Raw genomic sequence first — 8,987 nt, forward strand, 5'->3', positions numbered from 1 at the left:
CGTTCCATTTGGATTTAAAAAAGGAACACTGACCCGTGAGGTTCAAATTGATCTGGAGTAGCAAGCATTTTGCTTTGGACGAGGCTCAGTAGCTGATTTTATCAATCAATCAACAAACATACTCCCTCTGTACCATCATATATGATGTTTTAGCCGTTCAATTTGCACCGCTAAGACGTCATGTATTATGGTACAAAGGTAGTACATACTAGATCATCAGTACTGGAAACTTCTTATGTTCAAGATAGAACCAACAAATACCAGTTATTATATACTCAACGAGCTAACATTGGTGGAATCGGCGAGTCACTTGACACGCTTTTGGCTTCGTAAGGGGCCGGAGTTAATTCTAGATCCGTTACTGAGGTCAGTTTTAAACCCGACGTAGTGTCCGGTGCCGGACTCAGATCAACATCAGAGCTTGCCGTTGCGATGGAGCTGTTCGAGGCAGGGGCAATTGACACCTCCGCGTAGCCTAGCAATGTCGGATAGCCTGATCTGACGTCCTCGAGGGAGATCAGTTCCGGAGTCAAGCCTCCGACATTTGATAAGATCTCAATTCGGCCGGGCATCCAGCCTGACAGGACAAGCTCGCCGCAGGAATCCATGGTGTATTCTGAGCCTCCAAAAGTTATGATCTGATCCGGAGCATAGTTCTCGATGGCATCTAGATGGCCCACCGAGTTGGCATAGAAGATCATGCTACCAAACACAAAAAGTTGGTCAGGCGCACCTGTAGCCGGTGCCGCACTTAATCTGCAGATGGGCCATCGATCCTTCTGTTGATCTCATAGTGGAACTCTCAATGAAAGCACCAATGTCAATGTCAAAATCGGCAGACCTCGGGGTTGGGGTTCCCGAGCTGTGGATCTCGGATCGGTGGCAACAAGAACAAGGGAGACGATCTTTACCCAGGTTCGGGCCCTCTCGATGGAGGTAAAGACCTACGTCTTGCTCTTATTTATATTGATGATTGTGTATTGATACGTCCATTTTGCATCATGCTTTTATATTGATATTTATTGCATTATGGACTGTTACTTCACATTATGTCACAATACTTATGTGTTTTCTCTCTTATTTTACAAGGTTTACATGAAGAGGGAGAATGCCGGCAACGGGAATTCTGGGCTGGAAAAGGAGCAAATATTAGAGACCTATTCTGCACAACTCCAAAAGTCCTGAAACTCCATGAAAGTTAGTTTTGGAATATATTGAAAATATTGGGCGAAGAAAGCATCAAAGGGGGCCACCCACAGTCCACGAGGGTGGAGGGTGCGCCCTACCCCCCTAGGCACGCCCTTGCCTCGTGGGCCACCTGGAAGCCCCCCGATGCCCATCTTCTGGTATATGGTGTTTTTGCCCTGGAAAAAATCATAAGGAAGCTTTCGAGACGAAGTGCCGCCGTCTCAAGGCGGAACCAATCTAGGGCTCCGGCGGAGCTGTTCTACCGGAGAAACATCCCTCCGGGAGGGGGAAATCATTGCCATCACCATCACCATCAATCCTGTCATTGAGAGGGGGTCAACCTCCATCAACATCTTCACCAGCACCATCTCCTCTCAAACCCTAGTTCATCTCTTGTATCCGATCTTTGTCTCAAAACCTCAAATTGGTACCTATGGTTGCTAGTAGTGTTGATTACTCCTTGTAGTTGATGCTAGTTGGTTTATTCGGTGGAAGATCATATGTTCAGATCCTTTTGCATATTAATACCCCTCTGATTATGAACATGAATATGATTTGTGAGTAGTTACGTTTGTTCCTGAGGACATGGGAGAAGTCTTGTTATAAGTAGTCATGTGAATTTGGTATTCGTTCGATATTTTGATGAGATGTATGTTGTCTCTCCTCTAGTGGTTTTATGTGAACGTCGACTACATGACACTTCACCATTGTTTGGGCCTAGAGGAAGGCATTGGGAACTAATAAGTAGATTATGGGTTGCTAGAGTGACAGAGGCTTAAACCCTACTTTATGCGTTGCTTCGTAAGGGACCGATTTGGATCCATATGTTTCATGCTATGGTTAGGTTTATCTTCATTCTTCTTTCGTAGTTGCAGATGCTTGCAAGAGGGGTTAATCATAAGTGGGATGCTTTTCCAAGGAAGGGTAGTACCCAAGCACCGGTCCACCCACATATCAAATTATGAAAGTAATGAACGTGAATCATATGAGCATGATGAAAACTAGCTTGACAGAAATTCCCATGTGTCCTCGGGGGCGCTTTCCTCTATATAAGAGTTCGTCCAGGCTTGTCCTTTGCTACAAAAAGGATTGGGCCACCTTGCTGCACCTTAGTTACTTTTATTACTTGTTACCAGTTACGAATTACCTTATCACAAAACTATCTGTTACCGATAATTTCAGTGCTTGCAGAGAATACCTTTCTGAAAACCGCTTGTCATTTACTTCTGCTCCTTGTTGGGTTCGACACTCTTACTTATTGAAAGGACTATGATAGATCCCCTATACTTGTGGGTCATCGTGATTGGAATTGGAATTGAAAGTATCTTCTGACAACTGATTGAAATTGGAATTTCGTCAGAAGTTTTATCCTATGCATCTGGTTCATCGTGATCGTAATTATATTTATAATTTTTGGCCTCGTGAAGGAGAAAGTTTCGCTCAAGCTTGGGGGAGGCTTAAGTCAATGTTATATTCATGCCCCAATCATGAGCTCTCAAGAGAAATTATTATTCAAAATATTTATGCTCGGCTTTCACTCAATAATCGCTCTCGATACTTCTTATACTGGTTCTTTTATGATTAAGACTATTGAATTCAGATGGGATTTATTGGAAAGAATTAAAAGCAACTCTGAAGATTGGGAACTCAACGAAGGTAAGGAGTCAAGTATAACACCTAAGTTTGATTGTGTTAAATCTTTTATGGATACCGATGCTTTTCGTGAATTTAGCACTAAATATGGACTTGACTCTGAGATAGTAGCTTCTTTCTGTGAATCATTTGCTACTCATGTTGATCTCCCTAAGGCCTTGTTCGTTTAATCCTCCTCCCAAGGGGATTGGAGTGGATTGGAGAGAATTATGGCTTATAGGGGATCTAATCCCCCTCAAACCCTGTCATTCCCCTTCAAAAACCACCTCGACCGAACAAGGCCTAAAGAGAAGTGGTTTAAATATCATCCTCCCATTTAAGTAAAAGTAGTAGAACCTATTAAAGTTGAATAAAAGACTATCACTTATAATGTTGATCATATTGTTCCTACTGCTTATATTGAGAAACCACCTTTCCCTGTTAGAATAAAGGATCATGCTAAAGCTTCAACTATGGTTCGTAAGAGTAATACTAGGACATCTACACCCCCTGAGGAAATCAAAGTTGAACCTAGTATTGCTATGGTTAAAGATCTCTTGGTCGATAATATTGATGGGCATGTTATTTACTTCTGTGATGAAGCTGCTAGAATTGCTAGACCCGATACTAAAAATAAACATAGACCTATTGTTGGCATGCCTATTATTTCTGTTAAAATAGGAGATCACTATTACCATGGCTTATGTGATATGGGTGCTAGTGTTAGTGCAATACCTTATACTTTATATAAAGAAATTATGCATGATATTGCACCTGCTGAGATAGAAGATATTGATGTTACTATTAAGCTTGCCAATAGAGATACTATTTCACCAGTTGGGATTGTTAGAGATGTTGAAGTCTTGTTTGGGAAAATTAAATATCCTACTGATTTTCTTGTTCTTGCTTCCCCACAAGATGGTTTTTGTCCCATTATATTTGGTAGACCCTTCTTGAACACTATTAATTCTACGATAGATTGTGAAAAGGATATTGTTACTGTTGGTTTAGGGGACATGTCTCATGATTTTAATTTTGCTAAATTCCATAGACAACCCCATGACAAATCATTGCCTAGTAAAGATGACATTATTGGTCTCGCTTCTATTGCTGTGCCGCCTAATGATCCTTTAGAACAATATTTGCTAGACCATGAAAATGATATGTTTATGAATGAAAGAAGGGAAATTGATGAAGTATTCTTTAAACATGGACCTATTTTGAAACACAACTTGCCTGTTAAAATCCTAGGGGATCCTCCTCCACCCAAGGGTGATCCCGTGTTTGAGCTTAAACCATTACCTGATACTCTTAAATATGCTTATCTTGATGAAAAGAAGATATATCCTATTATTATTAGTGCTAACCTTTCAGAGCATGAAGAAGAGAAATTATTGAAAACTATGAAGAAGCACCGTGCTGCTATTGGATATACTCTTGATGATCTTAAGGGCATTAGCCCCACTCAATGCCAACACAAAATATTATTGGAGAAAGACGCTAAACCGGTTGTTGATCACCAACGGCGGTTAAATCCTAAGATGAAAGAAGTGGTAAGAAATGAACTACTAAAGCTTCTAGAGGCAGGTATAATTCATCCTGTTGCTGATAGTCAGTGGGTAAGTCCTGTCCATTGTATCCCTAAGAAGGGAGGTATTACTGTTGTTCCTAATGATAAGGATGAATTGATCCCACAAAGAATTGTTACAGGTTATAGAATGGTAATTGATTTCCGTAAATTAAATAAATCCACTAGAAAAGATCATTACCCTTTACCTTTTATTGATCAAATGATAGAAAGATTGTCCAAACATACATATTTTTGTTTTCTAGACGGTTATTCTGGTTTCTCTCAAATATCTATGTTAAAAGAGGATCAGGATAAGACCACTTTTACTTGCCCTTTCGGTACCTTTGCTTATAGACGTATTCCTTTTGGTTTATGTAATGCACTTGCTACCTTTCAAATACGTATGAGTGCTATATTCTCTGACTTTAGTGAAAAGATTGTTGAGGTTTTCATGGATGATTTCTCTGTATATGGAACTTCTTTTGATGATTGCTTAAGCAACCTTGATCGAGTTTTGCAGAGGTGTGAAGAAACTAATCTTGTCTTGAATTGGGAGAAGTGCCACTTTATGGTTAATGAAGGTATTGTCTTGGGGCATAAGATTTCTGAAAGAGGTATTGAAGTTGTTAAAGCTAAAGTTGATGCTATTGAAAAGATGTCGTGTCCTAAGGACATCAAAGGTATAAGAAGTTCCCTTGGTCATGCCAGTTTTTATAGGAGGTTCATTAAAGACTTCTCAAAAAATTCTAGGCCTCTTACTAATCTCTTACAAAAATATGTTCCTTTTGTCTTTGATGATGATTGTGTAGAAGCATTTGAAATACTTAAGAAAGCCTTGATTTCTGCACCTATTGTTCAGCCACCTGATTGGAATTTACCCTTTGAAATTATGTGTGATTCTAGTGATTATGCTGTAGGTGCTGTTCTAGGACAAAGAGTTGATAAGAAATTAAATGTTATCCAATAAGCTAGTAAAACTCTAGACAGTGCCCAGAGAAATTATGCTACTACTAAGAAATAATTTTTAGCAGTTGTATTTGCTTGTGATAAGTTCAGACCTTATATTGTTGATTCCAAAGTAACTATTTACACTGATCATGCTGCTATTAAATACCTTATGGAAAAGAAAGATGCTAAACCTAGACTTATTAGATGGGTTCTCTTGCTACAAGAATTTGATTTGCATATTATTGATAGAAAGGGAGCTCAAAACCCCGTTGCAGACAACTTGTCTAGGTTAGAAAATGTTCTTGATGACCCACTACCTATCGATGATAGCTTTCCTGATGAACAATTAGCTGTCATAAATGCTTCTCGTACTGCTCCATGGTACGCTGATTATGTTAATTACATTGTTGCTAAATTTATACCACCTAGTTCCACATACCAGCAAAAGAAAAAGTTCTTCTATGATTTAAGACATTACTTTTGGGATGACCCACACCTTTATAAAGAAGGAGTAGATGGTGTTATTAGACGTTGTGTACCTGAGCATGAACAGGAATAGATCCTACACAAGTGTCACTCCGAGGCATATGGAGGACATCACGCGGGAGATAGAACTGCACATATGGTATTGCAATCCGGTTTTTATTGGCCTACTCTTTTCAAAGATGCCCGTAAGTTTGTCTTGTCTTGTGATGAATGTCAAAGAATTAGTAATATTAGTAGACGTCAAGAAATGCCTATGAATCATTCTCTTGTTATTGAACCATTTGAAGTTTGGGGCTTTGATTATATGGGACCTTTTCCTTCCTCTAATGGGTATACACATATTGAAGTTGCTATTGATTACGTTACTAAGTGGGTAGAAGCTATTCTAACTAGTAGTGCTGATCATAACACTTCTATTAAGATGCTTAAAGAAGTTATTTTTTGTAGGTTTGGAGTCCCTAGATACTTAATTACTGATGGTGGTTCACATTTTATTCATGGTGCTTTTCGTAAAATGCTTGCTTAGTATGATGTTAATCATATAATTGCATCTCCATACCATCCACAGTCTAGCGGTCAAGTAGAATTGAGTAATAGAGAGCTTAAATTAATTCTGCAAAAGATTGTTAATAGATCTAGAAAGAATTGGTCCAAGAAACTTGATGATGCATTATGGGCCTATAGAACTGCATATAAAAATCCTATGGGTATGTCTCCGTATAAAATGGTCTATGGAAAAGCATGTCACTTACCTCTCGAACTAGAACATAAGGCATATTGGGTTATTAAAGAGCTCAATTATGATTTCAAACTTGCTAGTCAGAAGAGACTATTTGACATTAGCTCACTTGATGAATGGAGAACCCAGGCCTATGAGAACGCCAAACTGTTTAAAGAAAAGGTTGAAAGATGTCATGACAAAAGGATACAAAAGCATGAGTTTAATATAGGTGATTATGTTTTGCTATACAACTCTCGTTTAAGATTTTTTGCAGAAAAACTACTCTCTAAATGGGAAGGTCCTTACGTTATCGAGGAGGTCTATCGTTCTGGTGCAATAAAAATCAACAACTTCGAAGGCACAAATCCGAAGGTGGTGAACGGTCAAATAATCAAACATTATATCTCAGGTAATCCCATAAATGTTGAAACCAATGTTATTGACACCGTAACCCCGGAGGAGTACATAAGGGACACTTTCCAGAATGTTTCAGACTCCAAAAAGGAATAGGTATGTGGTACGGTAAGTAAACCGACTCAAAAACAGTTCTAATGGAAATTTTTCTCCGTTTTAGAATATTTAGAAAAATAGGAAAATAAGAAGTAGTACGGAAAGGACACGAGGCATCCACGAGGGTGGAGGGCGCGCCCTCCTACCTCGTGGGCACCTCGTGTGCCCTCCGGACTCCGTTTTCTTGCATGATACTTCTTTTGGTCAGTAAAAAATCATTATATAATCTCTCGAAGGCTTTGACCATCGTACCACGACAAAATCCTCTGCTTTTGTTTCGAGCTGTTTGTCGGACAGATCTAGATCACCATGATGTCTTCAAGCGCCCCAAGGACAAGTTTTTCGAGAAGTTCATCAACCCCTACCTCGCGGAGGTGATGCAACACCCTCAAACAATTGAGATGCATGAGGGGGTGCCGCACATTCGCGATGTTGAGGGACCAAGGAGGACCGGAAGCATGGAGACAAGACTCGAAGCAATGGAGCAACAAGTTTTCAAGTGCCAAGGGATGGTGGAACGCGGACTCAACGCCAACCACATGATGATCACAGAGTTCACCAACAACCACAAGTTGGATGCCAAGAACATTGGGGAGAGCATCTTCAAGCTTCACGAGAAAATTGAGCACCTCCAAGCCCTGATCTATAACCTGCAAAACCAAAACTGTGAGTATGAATATAGATTCAAGAGGATGAGTTTGGCTACAGATTTGAGAATCCCGGAGACTCGATCATCCTTCTATGATGGTGAGTGATAACCCACAAGTATAGGGGATCGCAACAGTTTTTGAGGGTAGAGTATTCAACCCAAATTTATTGATTCGACACAAGGGGAGCCAAATAATATTCTCAAGTATTAGCAGTTGAGTTGTCAATTCAACCACACCTGGATAACTTAGTATCTGCAGCAAAGTATTTAGTAGCAAAGTAGTATGATAGTAATGGTAACAGTGATAAAAGTAACTAAAAGAACATGCGGTGCCCCCATGTTTTGTTTTGGTAATTGATGACAATCTCTATGGACTAATGGTTGTCTTGAGTTATATTTGAAGGATTTGTCCATAGGTTTTTCTTGAAGTCCATGTGTTGGTTTCAAGGAGTTTATGAGTTGACCAAGGTGATTTTAAGGAATTATCCAAAGATTGGTCATGCGGGTGTTGAGCTTATTGCAAGCATGTCTTGAAAAAGAAGATTATGTGATCATTCATGTTTACCTTCAAGACATCATCCAAATGAAGAGAGTTGGAAAGATTCAAGGTTAATCTAGACTAAGTACATAGAGTGATTCAAGTTGATCAACACACAAAGCGCACAAGTTGTACCGAGAGGGACCAAGTGTTCCGATGGTATGGTAAGCATTGTCCATTACGCTTTGTGTACTAACCCATGGTCTACGTGAGAGTTCTTTGTGGGGTTAGGTATGTTTCCATGGTCTTGCATCAAGAGGAAGATCCCATACAACCCATGGAGGATGACATCAAGTGGTGATCATCATCAAGTTTGCTGTGTGCAAGTTCAAGTGGAGCAACACGAAGAGTGGCTCACCCATAATGGAGTATGGGGGAGCAATCAAGTTTGAATCTTGCCATCCATTGTGGTGTCAATGGACTTGTGAAGATGTGCCGAAGAGTCGCTCACCCATAGTGGACTATGGGGGAGCAATCATCTAGTCTTCATCGAGCCAACGCAATCAAGAAAGGTGATCCAACTTGAGGGAGTCAAGATCGTCTTCATCTAGCTCAAGTGGACCATGTGCAAGGCAAAGGTTTGCCCTTGATAGGTTTTCTATTTTACCGGTCTCGTGGTGGTAGTTGGGAGACCAGGTTATAGGATCGTTTGCCGTACTATCAAGGGGGGCTCTCAAGTTGGTAGCTTGATCGTATCGTTAGTAGAGAGCTCAAACCATTGCATCCTTGCACCATGTTTCTTTGT

Source organism: Triticum aestivum, chromosome 5B, assembly GCF_018294505.1.
Source record: "Triticum aestivum cultivar Chinese Spring chromosome 5B, IWGSC CS RefSeq v2.1, whole genome shotgun sequence".
Classification (NCBI taxonomy): Eukaryota; Viridiplantae; Streptophyta; class Magnoliopsida; order Poales; family Poaceae; genus Triticum; species Triticum aestivum.